We start from the raw sequence: 14,118 nt of genomic DNA, 5'->3' as shown, positions 1-14,118 counted from the left end.
TGGTATGAAGGTGGGGAGGGGGCTGCCTGTGGCAGGAGCTGGATCTCAGCTGGAGGAGAAAAAGGTGCACTCCCCTGTGCAGCAGAGTGCCAGAGGAGCCCAAGGAAGTCCTCATCTGCTAGTGCGTAAGGCTGGGCCTGGGGGCGAGTGGCAACCACAGTGAAAAGATGGAGGCCAATCTTTTTGCATGTACCCTGGATAGCTCAGTTGCTAGAGCTTCAGACTTTTAATCTGAGCTGCCAGGGTTCAAGTCCCTGTTCAGGTGTGCATGGGGCCTTGTTCTAGATGTGGCTGATTGACTGGGCTGGTCTCAGGTTTTGGCTAGGAGGCAGGGGTCCTTGTGGTTGTGGCTTCCCTTTTCCTGCTGCTTGGCCTACAGCCATTGATTGACCTGGAAGCAGCCCAGGGCTCCCTTTGGCCTCCCTCCCGTGGCAGCCAGATAAGGAAAGAGCATCAGGTGTTCCTTCATCACCCTGTCATCACAAGCCCTGCAGGTGAACTGATATCAGGCCACCCTATGGAAGCCAGGTAGGCCAGCTCGATACCTTGGCCACCACCATCCCACAACAGTATGGGCTTGGGGGACCATGGAGACAGGGGCCAGAGGTACCTTAATCAAGGTAATTCATCATTCTTGCACAGGTGTCTCCCTGTGTGTTTACCACCAGGAGATCTGGGTACTAAGAAAGGACATGCCTAAAAAATGCTGGGAAGCACATATGGTAGCAGAGTGTCCTGCCTGAAGCCAAAGCTTGGCTGGCTGGAGATGCACTCTGGCCTGGCTCCCTGCTGCTGGATTGCTATGGCTGCAGCTCCCAGAGCCCCCCAGGTAAGGCTGCTGTGCCTAGCCCAGGTGCTGGCCCCAGTCTTCCCTACCCCACCCAAAGCAACTTGCTGCATGCCACAGTGGGCATGAATGGGTTTAATAGATTCATGGATTGGAAGGCTGGAAAGGACCTGAGAAGATCATTGGGTCCAGCCCCCTGCACCAGGCAGGAAAGACAACTTAGGTCAGGTGACCCCAGTAAGGTGACTGTTTAGTCTCCTCTTGAAGAGTTCCAGGGTAGTTGATTGTACCACCTCTGGAAGGAGCTTATTCCACAGTCTGGACACCCTAACTCTGAAGAGGTTTTTTCTAATGTTGAGTCTGAAATGGTCTTCCAGGAGGTTGTGACCATTACTCCTGGTTTTCCCCAAATGTGCCCTGGTGAACTGTTTTTTTACCAATCCTCTGATGTACTCCTCTGACATAGTGGTAAGCTGCTACCAAATCCCCTCAGCCTTCTTTTTCAGGCTGAAGAGTTGTAGGTCCCTCAGCCTTTCCTTGTATGGCTAGCTGTGCAAGCCTCAAATCATATGGGTGGCCCTTCTCTGGACTCTCAAGTTTTACCATGTCTTTGTTAAAGTGCAGTTCCTAGAACTGGACACAGTTCTCCACTTGGGTTCACACCAGTGTCGAGTACAGTGGAAGAATCACCTCCTTGGTCTTGTTGGAGATGCATTGATTGATGCATGACAGAGTATTATTTGCCCTACTAGCAAGAGAGTTGCACTGCCAGTTCATATTCATGCTCTGGTTATTACTACCTCCAGGTGTCTTTCATTTTCCCCAGGTCTCTATTATTACCCCCAGGTCTCTGGGTTGTATGTTTGTGCACTGATGATTATGTGTGTGTGTGTGTGCGTGTGTGTGTGTGTGTGTGTGTATGTGTCATTGTGTGCATGATATACGACAGGTTGGCATCATCAAGCTTGTAGTTGTGCAGGTGATTTTTAGTCCTCAGGTGGAGCAATTTACATTTCTCAACATTGAACTTCATCTGGAGCTGACACACCCAACTTGCTAGCCTGTCTAGATCTGCCAGCATCTGTAGCCTATCTTCAAGTGTGACCACACTTCCCCATAACTTGGTGTCATTACCAGTCTAGGCACATGCACACCTATCACCAATTCAAGCACCTACACTCTATACATACCAAAAGTTAGAGAAAAATCAATTGTCAATACCCACACACACAGTACAAATACATGGATTACTAATTCGTATATCATGCACACAATGACATATACACACACACACACACTCATCAGTGCACAAACATACAACCCACCTACACATGCACAGAGGTAAGTTCCTAACTTGGATGGTACAGTGTGTGTACATGTGTGCTTGAGGTACCTGGGATACCTGAGGGAAGGTTAAGGTAAGAGAGAAAGTGTAAGGACTGAAAGTTGCTGGAACCAAGAGTAGAACTGGTGGAGTAGAGAGAAGCTGGTTGAGGAACTGAGGCTTGGGGTTACTTAAGGTCAAGTGGCCCCAGGGTTAATTGGGCTCACCTGATGCCTGGGTGGAAGCAAGGGAAAAAGCCTGGTGACAAGGAGGAAACAGCCAGGAGACAGCAACTGATAGATCAGGGGAAAAGGCAGTGGGAACAAGGGAATAACATGGGCAGAGATCAGGAGACAACACAGTGGAGACAAGGCAATAGAAGTGGCAGAGATCTGGAGGAAAGGCAGTGGGAATGAGACAAAAACAGTGGCAGAGTTCAGGGGAAAATGCAGTGGGGATGAGACAATAGGAGTGGCAGAGATCAGGGGAAAAGGCAGTGGGGATGAGACAATGGCAAAGAAACAGGGGTTTGCAGGCAGAGAGGAGTTCAGGATGGCTGGAGCCACAGGAGCATGGGACAGGTGTTGGAGGTGGTGTTGAGCCAGAAGCAGGAGAGGGAGAAATGAGACAGAAGTTAGAGGGGCAAGGGTTGGAGAGATTGGAGCAGGGTTGGAACCGTAGTAAAGCAGAGTCCAACTCAGGGTTCCAAATAACAGTTTTATTAAATGACCACTGTACTGTACAGCTTGGTTCCCACACACTCACACAAGCACTCCCACACACACACACACAATTGTATCAGGAGAAACAGACTCAGTGGAAGGGTTAGATTCCATGTAGGGAAGAGAAACAGAGTCCAAGTCCTTGGTTGAAGAGAGGGTGGGGGTGATAGCTACTTATCCAGCCTGGAAGCAGGGTCTTTGTCCAGGAGGTATTGTCCAGAGGTGGGTTGCCGGCAGGGCCTCTGGGTAGATAAGTGGTGTGGCATGGTGCTGGTCCAGATGGAGAGGGCATCCCAAGGAGTCAGTCTTCACTACTTCTTTTTATGGGGCAGACTACCTCTGGCAGATCTCCTTTGGGGAGGGCCTGTCCTGGTAATGTCAGTCCTGTTCCAGAGGTTTCCAGGTGTTCTTACTGAGCATGTGCAGCCTTGGCACAATGGTGGGTTGCCTCATCTTTTGTTTCTTGAATGCTGAGGGTGGTTCCAAGGGCTGGATCATTGGTCCAGATATTGGTGTTGATGGTTCGGTCATTCAGAGGGAGGTATTTTTAGACCTACTTCCATTGTCTCTCAAGCACCTTCATTCATCCCCATTCATTCAGGAATCAAGTTACATAGGAGGGGTAGGTACGAGTCATAGGTTGCACAACAGGGCATGGGGACAAGATGGAGACTTGACAAACAAAATGGAAACTTGACATGACTTACGCTAATTTACATATGTAAGTCTAAATCATATAGCACCAGTAAAACAGTAATATAGAACAGTAAAAATCAATATAAACATAATAATTATACAATATAAAGAAGGAGAAAAACCAAAACAAATACAACTTGCTACCTAAATAAAATGCTGAAGCTTATCCTATGTCTTAGCTCACTTATACTTATCTATAGGGAGAGAGAAAGTCAGAAATGGTTGGGGAAGGGGAGGGAATGCATTGTAAAATAAAATAGAAAACAACAAAAACTGTGGGGGTTGCTACAATTGATAAAGATATTGAAAAATACAGGATCAAGCACTGACCCCTGACAGGACACCACTGCCCACTTCTTGCCAGGATGACAGATCTGTTCATTAGGCCAGGTATATACTCACCTAACCATCTTGCAGTTAAGCCTACTATCTTCCAATTTTCTAGAAATAATATGGGATACCAGATCAAAGGTTTGGAAGTCAAGTCAAGGTTTGGAAATCTACCACTCTCTCTTATCCAGGTGGTGAGTTACCAACCTCCTTCTCCTTTTACGATCAGGTAAGATAAGACCTGCCTATGACGAAGTCATACTGGCTGTCCTTCAGAATCCTATCTTCTGCAATTCTATCACACACAGACTCCTTACTGAATTTTTCCAAGATTTTCCCTGGGATAGAAGTTAGGCTAATTGGCCTATATTTATCCAAGTCCTCCCTCCTCCCCTTCTTGAAGATGGGCACAAACTTGGCCCTCTTCCAATCCTCAGGGACCTCTCTGGAGCACCACGAGTTTTGGAACATTTTCACCCAGGCTCTGCAATGATGTTGGCCAGCTCCTTCAGCACCTTTGGATGAAGTTCATCTGGTTCTGCTGACATATATAAATACTTAATTTCTTCAGTTGATCACACACCAGTTCTACGGCTACATTAGGAAGACAGTCGTTTTTGCCCTGTTCATTCTGTACCCTATCTGGCATGACTTGCTCTGTGGCCCAGTGAAATAGCAAGGCAAAGTAGTCATTGAGGAGTTCAGTTTTCTGCTGAGTGTCAGTTACCAGTTGACCTGAGTTGTTGAGCAGTGACCCCACACTTCCTCCCATTTACTTCCTCTTGTTCCCTTTGTAACTAAAGAAGAACTTTTTGTTGCCCTTGATTCCCATTGCTAATCTAAGTTCAGCCACCACCTTAGCCTTTCTAATTTGTTCCCTACAAGTGTGGACCATTGTTGTATAGTCCTCCTTGGGGCCTGTCCCCAGCTTCCATTGTACACCTCTTTTTTCTTTCTAAGGAGGACCATGATTTCCCTGTTTAGCCAGGCAGGCTTCCCAGCCCTTCTGCTACCCTTTCTCCATGTGGGAATGGACTTCCTTTGTGCTTCAAGGATCATGTTCTTAAGGAGTGGCCACTCTTCATGCACACTTTTTACCTCTGGTCCCTGGTTCCACAGCATTTGCACTACTAGTGACCTGAGCTTGTTGAAATTTGCATTTTTGAAGTCCAAGACTTCAACCCTGCTATCAGATTTATCAGCCTTGTGACAGACAGTGAATGTGATGGCTTTGTAGTCACTGAAAATGGGCCTGATTCTGATTCTCCTCTCACTTACAGTGGTATGAATCTAAAGAATCTAAGGAGACTTCTCTGAGGTAAATACGTTTACACAAATAAAAAATAGTATGTAAACACACTAACCTTATACACATAATTTTTTTTGACATTTCCTTCCCCCTTGTGATCCTTTTCTTAGTTTTTTTTTTTCATGATAGAAATGTAAATCTAGTAATAATGGAGGTCAAAGAAAACTTTTCACTCCATGTTGTATGAATTAATTTGAAATTAAGCTCCACATATTCACCCATGTCTAGTAATCAACAGTGTCCTGCTTCTAGCTCCTGCTCCTTGTTCCTTTCCTCTCCTCCCTGGTGTTTCCCACTGGCCAAAACCAGGTGCTCCAGGGAGGAACCTTCATGCCACCACTTCTGTCCTCAGCTGAGTTCAGCTCCCTGCACAGCTGCTCCCTGAAGGAGGGAACAGCTCCAGGGCTCCCCTTGCACCATCATCAGTTAGGAACAGAGGTGGTGACACTCCTTCCAGTGTCTATTCTGGCCAGTGTGGGACATCTTAGGGTACCAGGGAGTGCGTGTTGGTAGGAGGAAACCATGTGCCACCACCTCTGTCTGTTGTAGAGCATGGAACCCTGCACAGCTGTAGCCCACGGCTGGAATGGGGCAGCAGTAGCTCTGGAGTTCCTGCTGTGCCCAGATCAGGTAGAAACAGTGGTGACACTGGTGGGAAAGAGGTGTGACTACACTCTCTCATTCTGGACCATTGCCCCTAATGAGGCAGAAACTTCTTACATTTTGTCATCTGTTTTATCCAGTGACTATTAATGACAAGATGCAGTGCTTCAGTTTCAAAAGAACTGAAAGTCCTGCATAATGCCTCCGTTGTGGCCTGTGGTTAGTGTACTATTCTAAGAAGGAGGAGAAATCTCAGCAAGAGCAGGGACTTGAAGTTTCTTCTTCCACTTCCTGGGTGAGTACTTCAAGCACTTAGCTATTAGGCTAGAACAAAGGAAGGTTCTCTAGTCACTAGTAATGGGCTTTTCCAATCTAGTTTCAAGACTTGTGCATGCTTAGTTACCATATGGATGCTTGTGTGTTCAAATTTGCATATGTGTTTAAAATGGCAGGTCCACAGATGGTAAGTACTATTTGAACATGTAAAATGAAATAAGATTCTTCTCCTGTGAATTTTATTGAGAAACAATATTTGCGCCAATATGGAAGACTACAAATGAACCGAGGATTGGAATATGGCATGTAACATGTTTTGGCCCTGTTTACCAGGGAACTTGGTTTTCTCTGATTTAAAATAATACTTAATTTTCAGATTTAGAAAAGTAACCCCAAATTCACATTTTTCCATGATTAAAATGAAATGTCACTAATATATGTATATGATGTAGCAACCTTTAAAAAATGGACCCACCTGAACAGAATGGGAAGGGCTGCCTGGCAGAGAGACAGAGTTTGTCCCAGAGGGGACACTGTAGGCTCTGAGGACAAGTGAAGCAGTTTTGGAAGGAGCCCTGTTGGGAGGGGTGATGTAACCCCAGCAAAGTTTTGAAATAGAGCTCTTAGCAAAAGCCCAGGAAGGGCCCTGAGCTGGGATTGGCTGAGACACTTGGATAAAAGGGGGAGCAGTTTTCCCATAGGAGGGAACAAGAGACAGAGGGGGGCTGAGGGACAGGCTGGAGACCGGATTCAGAGTCTCAACACAGTGGTCCTTCGGAGAGCCCCTGAGAGAGCCCTGCGAAAGCAGCAACAGAAGTTGCAACAGGAGTGACACAGTATCCAGTGTGATACAGTATCCAGTTCTTCTCTCTGGCCTGGGAAGCTGTGGTGGCAGGATCAGGTAGGGACTGCTTGTGTGGAAACTCCAAGCCTGGAGAGACCTGACTGCAGCCGGAGTAGCTGGGTGAGCACAGCAGAGCCGGGGTGGGGGGGACGACTGCCGGAGTCTGCCCTAGTTTCCCTGAGGGGTGAGGGGCCCCAGGGGCAGGCAAAGCATTTACTGGGGCTGTGAGACTGTGTGGAACAGGAGGGTTGCTACAGCCTGCAGCCCAGACACTGTTCACAGCATAGCCGGGGAAGGGGGTCAAAGGCAGGGGGATGCTGTCTTGCAGGACGTGCAGAAGAGGAGCCGCCACTTGCTGCCCAGAGACCCTTGCTGCCCACAGACTCCAGGAGCACGGGGGAGGACATCAGCACCAGGGAGCATCCACAGACCACGTGCAGGGACACAGACAGTCCCGCTTCCTGAGATACCCCGCCAGGGGCAGTGCACACAGGATCCCCAGTACAACATCTGCAAGTGAGAGACTGTGTAAATAAGTTCTTGAGGGTTTCTTAGTCAGTATATCCATGTGCTTATTTAATGATTATTTGTTATGTGTAAATAATTAAATTGTGTAAATAGTTTGAGAATTGTCTGCGAGGGTGCTTGATTGTAAGGGGAGGATTTCTACTCGGGGGGCACTGCAGCAGCTTCCCAGGGGAGCTGGGCAGGGCTACTGGCTACCAGGTAACCCAGGATCCCATTATTCAGGTGAGGACTCATGTAGTGTCATGCCCAGGGTTATATCGTGGGGGCTCGTCCGGGATTTCTGGCTGTGTACCCATTTTAACAGGTGCCATGCACCCGTAGCTGAGTGTCTCCCCCATCTTGCAGCAGGCTTGTGTTTTGTTTTGATTTGCTTGTCCCAAATCATTTTTCACCCCATTGTGGGAGTGTTGGTGTGAGGGTTCTCAATTGTTAAGGCCATGGCCGAGCTTCTGCAGTGGTGCATGGGGATGCAGGTGACCCCAGGGAGGGTGATTGTGATTACCAACATCCCCAAGGATCTTTTGGCCAAGGCCATTTGGGATCTGCTCAGGGGGTCCTCTCGATGCCTTTGACTATATCAGGTGCATGGAGTGTGCCCTGATGGAAGAGGGGACTTGTGAGTACCTAATCTTTCAAAATCACCCATACTTAATACATCACAGGCTATAGGAACTTGAAATCACAAGTACTTTTGCAAAAAACTTGAAAAATATATATTTCTATTGGTTTTTAATAATATCAGTATGTGTTCTGTTTAGCAGTTACACTCAATGAAATCATTTAGCACCATTTTTTTCCCCTCTGTGAACAAAACATATTATTGGAAAGTGGTTTGTATTCTGTTATACGGCTGGACATTACCAGAAAATGACTATTATGATAAATTCCCAAGGGAATTGTTTCATGTTTGCATTTCGGTGTTAGTGTTTATAAGACAACAGGATTGGCTTCATTCAACTAAAATGTCATATTTGCAAACCACTAAGTATGACAAAAATTTTTCCATGTTTTTTTCTGAAAGCTTATCTCCCTCGCAAGTAGTAAGTATAAGATATAGGTCAAGAATGTCTCCTTTGTTATTTTTGAATGGTTTCATTTGCAAATGACCTTTTACCGATTCATAATTAGACATTTCCAAAATGTTTTCAGTCTTACAAAAAAGTAAATGTATCTGGTCTGTGGACTAATGGTAATGCTCATAAGAGGCATTAACTGTTGTTTAAATATGACAATAGGTTATTAGGAACAGTGTAGAAAAGACCTGATTTGTGTTTAACTGCATTCAGTTCACAGGAGCTGTTTGCTGAGCATTTGCAACTGAGAGAAAAATAACTCTCCCTGCCCCAAAAGACTCAGGCTCATGCAAATAAGTCTTGATTTTTATACTTTTGTTTGAGTTTAACACCTCTTAAGAAATTAGAAATATGTCATATATATTATACAATAACAAATTACTATTAACTTGTAGAAGGTTTTGTTTTGTTTATACTTTTTTTTAAATAAATCAGGTGTTTTTTCTAGTTTTACTAATGTTGAGAAATAGGATCATTCCTATCAGTTTTGAAAGAAATGTGCCATGAGATTGGGAATAAGTAAAGATGGAAGAGTATTTATGAAGGCAGGATTTTTTTAAAAACTTTTATTCCAAAAAACTCTTAACAGAACATACATGATTCAAATTCAAATAGATGGTATTGGTTTGTATTTATAGCTAGCAAGACTGGATGATTATTCTCAGGTTTCTTACAAAATTAACTGCTTGATGGTGTAATAGGAGTCAGTTCATACTATAGTCAGTTTATTCTAAAGAAAAAGACCTATGTCTATGAGGGAATTCTTACTGCAAATTATTCTTACTGCATATTATCTGGTCAGATAATATGTATTTTATAGTCCTGTTTGAAAATCAAGTAAATAAACTGTGGATTAAATTAGCATGATTATTAGTGTGGGAACATCTGTATTTCACAGGGAGCACAGCTACACAAGACACTTCATGCCCATTTGACTAATTCTACTGTGCTTTAGCACAGCTAGCAAAAACCATGCCAATGTGCAGTCAATTAGTCCAATGAACGGTAGGCGTCACATAAAAAAATGATTATTTGAGTTAATGCACAGTAGTGCCGATTACAGAATATGAAGTTAGTTCCTGTTTTTGTAAGGACTAAATGCACCAAAATTACAGGACATTAACACATGTGTAGACATGCCAAGTAACCTGGTGCTTCTCCAATTGCCACCTCACATTGATTGGTATATCTCCAGGATCAACTGATTCATGTACCTTCTACTGTTCCAGAATCCTGTAGAAACAGAATCAGGTAGTTTAGGTATTATGCTTCTGGAGTTTGCATCATTACACAATAGCACTATGCTGCTTTACCATGCCCCATATGTTCACCTAGAATTTTAATGTGATTCTGAATCTCTTTACTTTCTGGAGAAAAGAAAAGACTTAAGAAGGTCCCATGAAACCTCATGATAATAAGAATGTATACAAAGGCATTGCTGAGCTAGGTCCTATCTGCAAAAAAACCCATAATACTATATCAGAGAGCTGAATGATTTTTTAAAGAAAAATAAAGACAAAAAATGGACCTCTCTCATCTGCCCATGTGATGAGGAGCAGATTTATTGTACCTAGCCTCACTCAACCCCTGTAAATAATGTTTCTACTGAGCAAAAATCTAACATAAAAGAGCAAGTCAAACAATGGAACTCTCATGAACCCAGGGGAAGAGACATCCAACCTTCAGCTTCCTCTGTGCAAATGAAGTTTATTTTCTACCTATGGAGACTTTTATCATCTTTAATCTCCCTCAGCCTGAAGAAGGGTGCATGTGCTCAAAAGCTTGCAAAGAAAGATATATATATTGCAATTTCTTAGTTGGTCTAATAAAAAGTATCATCTCTGAAACAAGACTTTTAGAGTTTTGCAACATAAAAGAATGACACTTTAATAGCAATCTGCATAGCCATGTGAAGACAGTGACAGGGGCATCAAACAATATGATTTTCAAGTAATGTAAATGCACTTGGGGTAGTATTTCTAATTTTCATAAAGAATCTAGAAACAAAAGAGAGGGCTCCAAAATGGGAAGTACAGAAGCAGTAGACACTGCAGGCCAGGACTTCCACAAGAAATTAAGAAATAACTTCTAGCATGTGGTCTGGGAATGAATATTTGTGGACTGACTACATTACCTGACCAGGCTAGAAGCTGGATCCCTCCAGGCGGAGAGAAGGAGTGAATGAATAAGCCTGCAGCTTGCCAATTAATAATTTGATTTGTGTTTTCTTTATCTCCTTTTTCTGAGAGAGAGAGAGAGAGCAGAGTGGGGAGGAAGGAAACACCGAGTGCTGGGTAAGGACCTTCAACAGAAGCTTGTTTCAATACATAAGGGTGTTACTCCTGGGGAGGTAGTTTGCCAGCTTCCCCAGCTTCAGTAGCATTAAGGAAAGAGCGAACATCACTCTGGGCATTAGTTAAAAATCAGAGGCCACCCACCTGCGAGTATTAACTTTAACTCCCATTTAAGTCATGTCAGGAAAGAAAAGCACAAAGTGGGGAAGGCTCTGCCAAAGTGCACTGTCTTTCTGACTTGATTTAGGACACCCGCTCACAGTCTTTTAGTGCATTGGCTGGGAAACCAGGATTGGATGGAAATGATGAATGTGGATCTGCAGCTGCCTGTGGATTAGAAGCAAACCCATGCCCTTACATTTAGGATATTACAGGGGCAGCAAGCCCAAATGGAAGAGCTGGTTATGGTAAGGGCAAATGAAGCCAAAGCAAGAATAATGCTTTTGTCCCAGCAACAGGAGCTTAGTGAGAAATTGGAGGCAAGACCCATAACTATTCAGGCAGGGGTAGAGGGGACTAGACTACCTAAGATGACTATGTCGGATGATGTAGAAGCCTTTTTAGAAAGTTTTGAGAGGGCCGCCATTGCAACAGCCTGGAATAGAAGAGAATGGGCCATTGTTGACAGGCCCACCACAGGCAGCGTATAGGGCTTTATCACGTGAAGAGGCCAGGTATTATGAGAAAGTGAAGGAGGCTATGCTGTATAAGTTGTAAATTTCCCCAGAAATGTACAGGCAGACATTTAAGGCTAAAAATAAACTGAAAAAGAAACTAAAATAAATGTGGCCCAGGGTGTTAGCACAGATTTTAAGTGACAGTCACTCAGTGGATCCAACTGGCTAGCAAGACCAAGGAAGAGGTTGTAGATCTAGTAGTGTTGGAGCTGTTTGTAAAAGACTTGGAAGAAAATACCCAAAAGTGGGTGAGGAGATATCAATCCAGATCCCTAGTGGAGGCATTAAGGGTAGCTAAAGATTATACTAATACAGACTTTGGCCATAAGCCAATGAGGAAAGAGATGATAGGGAGTACAGGCGCACAGAAAATCATAACAAAGGAGGGAGAAATGGGGGTGTGATGATGAATACTAAAGAAACCAAGAGCTTGGATTTCTGAGAAGTGATTTGCTTTAGATGCAGAGATAGGGGGCACATAGCAAGGTATTGTAACAAGAGAGGGGGGAATGAGGAGGGTCACAAATTTCCCCATAAAGAGCAGATGGACTGCAGTTTTGGGAAACATAAGGGGCTGTGGTGCAAAGCCAAGCCTATCATGGAGGTGAGAATAGGAGACCTGGTGGTGCCTGCCATCTTTGACATAGGATGCACCCAAACTATGCTGAGGTCAGATTTGGTGACCCCAGAGATGGGTTAGTTGACAACCCCTGTTATCATGGTTTGTATACCTGGCCTATCAAAGGAAGAGATCACAGTCAGATTCACTGAGACACTCCCTTGTCCAATGCTTTTAGGTATCAATTGGCCTCACTTGCAAGGTGGTAGCAAAAGCCATGGGGGAACTCAGTGCAAAAGATTATGTGAGGCAGGTAGAAGGGGTATTGGCGGGGATGAGAGTGCTAGAACAAGAACCCTATGAGGCAGAGGAGGAAGGAATAGACTTGGAAGACATAATAGGCAAGGGTCAGTTTAGAGAGCACCAAGAACAAGGACAATTGTTCCAAAATCTTTATGAAGAAAATCTTGCTAAGAGAGAGCAGAAGGTACTCAGACTGGAATTGGCAGATGTGGTGCCCTGTTTTGAGGTAAGAAATGGGATATTGTACCAGGTTAATAAAGGCAAGGGAGGAGAGAAAGTGGCCCAAATCTTGGTACCCTGATTATTGGTTATAGTTGTTGAAGGTCACACATACATTACCTATGGGAGGGCATCTGGGCCAGGATAAAACAGAAGCCCAACTGAAACAAAGATTTTTTTTGGCCCGGTATCAAAAGGTCTCCAGTCATAAACCCGCAAAAGTGCTGTTAGTTGCTATGCCCCAAGCAGCTCACTCATTTGAGAGAATTGTTTTAGATATTGTGGGACCCTTCCTTAGAAGTGTGGCAGGATGTCAGTATGTGTTGGTGATGATAGATTATGTTACATGTTTCCCAGAGGTGATACTGTTAAAGAATGTTACCACACCCAAGATAGCTGAGGAATTGATAAAATGGGTGTCAAGAGGGAGGATTCCCCAAGAAATTTTAACAAACCAGGGGAAAACCTTTATGTCAGGAGTGTTAAGAGGGGTGTGTAGAATTTCAAAGCAAAAGCAGTTTAGAACTTCAGTCTACCACCCTCAAATGGATGGGTTAGTGGAGAGATCTAATAAAACACTGAAGGGCATGCATCCAGGGCAACCCAAAGAAATAGGAGTGCCTGTTACCCTCTTTATTATTTGCAGTCAGAGAATCCCCTCAGGTGTCTACAGGATGTACTCCATTCGAACTAGTCTACGGGCATAAGCTGAAAAGTCTGCCCCCATTCATGTGAAATTTCCAAGAACAGTTGGAAAGAGTTAGAGAGGTGGCACAAGAGAATCCTGGATTGAGTCAGCAAAGGTAAAAGGAAAGTTATGACGCCCATGCTAAGGAAAGAGATCTGAAGGTGGGGGGTTGGGTTTTAGTGCTGTTACCTGACAGCAGTCATAAACTCCTGGAGTGTTGGCAAGGCTCATTCCAAGTGACTAGGAGGCTGGGACCGGTGAACTATGAGCTCCAAAGGAACAGACCTGTTAAAAGGAAGCAGAACTACCATATTAACATGTTAGGGAAGTGGAATGGTAGGGAGTCATGGCTGATGCAGAAGGATGTGCGGGATTTAGACAATGTGGGGGACCCGAAAATAGATGAATTTGTGATGGGAGATCCCCAGATTGGAATTAAGTTGTCCTCGGAACAGAAGAAGGAATTAGGACTGTTGATAGAAGAGTTTTCTGATGTGTTCAAGGCAAAACTGAGTAGAGCCAAGAGAGTGGTGCACAGTATTAGGACACCAGAGGGATGCGTATAAGAGATCACTGGCAGAGGTTGCCACAATATTTGTGGAAAACCATTAGACAGGAGATCATACAGATGTTGGAGGCTGATATTATAGAAAAGTCCAGGAGCCCATGGAGAAGTCCATTGGTGATAGTGCCAAAGATGGATGGCACTATCCAGGTCTGTGTCAATTTTAGGAACGTAAACAAAGTTGTGAATTTTGATGTATTTCCTATGCTGCAGATAGAAGAGATGTTAGAGAAGATTGGCCAGGCCAAATACATCTCAACCCTAGACCTTATAAAAGGCTATTGGCAAATTCCCATGAATGATAGGGATAAAGAAAAAAAC

The 14,118-nt window shown here is 44.3% G+C and overlaps 1 non-coding gene across 1 annotated transcript; it reads left to right on the top strand.

Annotated features, from left to right (window-relative positions):
- Positions 1-192: 192 nt before the first annotated feature.
- On the top strand, positions 193-265 carry TRNAK-UUU. Its single transcript has one exon. It is a non-coding gene; the product is annotated as a tRNA-Lys (tRNA).
- Positions 266-14,118: the final 13,853 nt, after the last annotated feature.

Source organism: Alligator sinensis, unplaced genomic scaffold, assembly GCF_000455745.1.
Source record: "Alligator sinensis unplaced genomic scaffold, ASM45574v1 scaffold105_1, whole genome shotgun sequence".
Classification (NCBI taxonomy): domain Eukaryota; kingdom Metazoa; phylum Chordata; order Crocodylia; family Alligatoridae; genus Alligator; species Alligator sinensis.
This window is presented reverse-complemented; position numbering and strand designations above follow the sequence as displayed.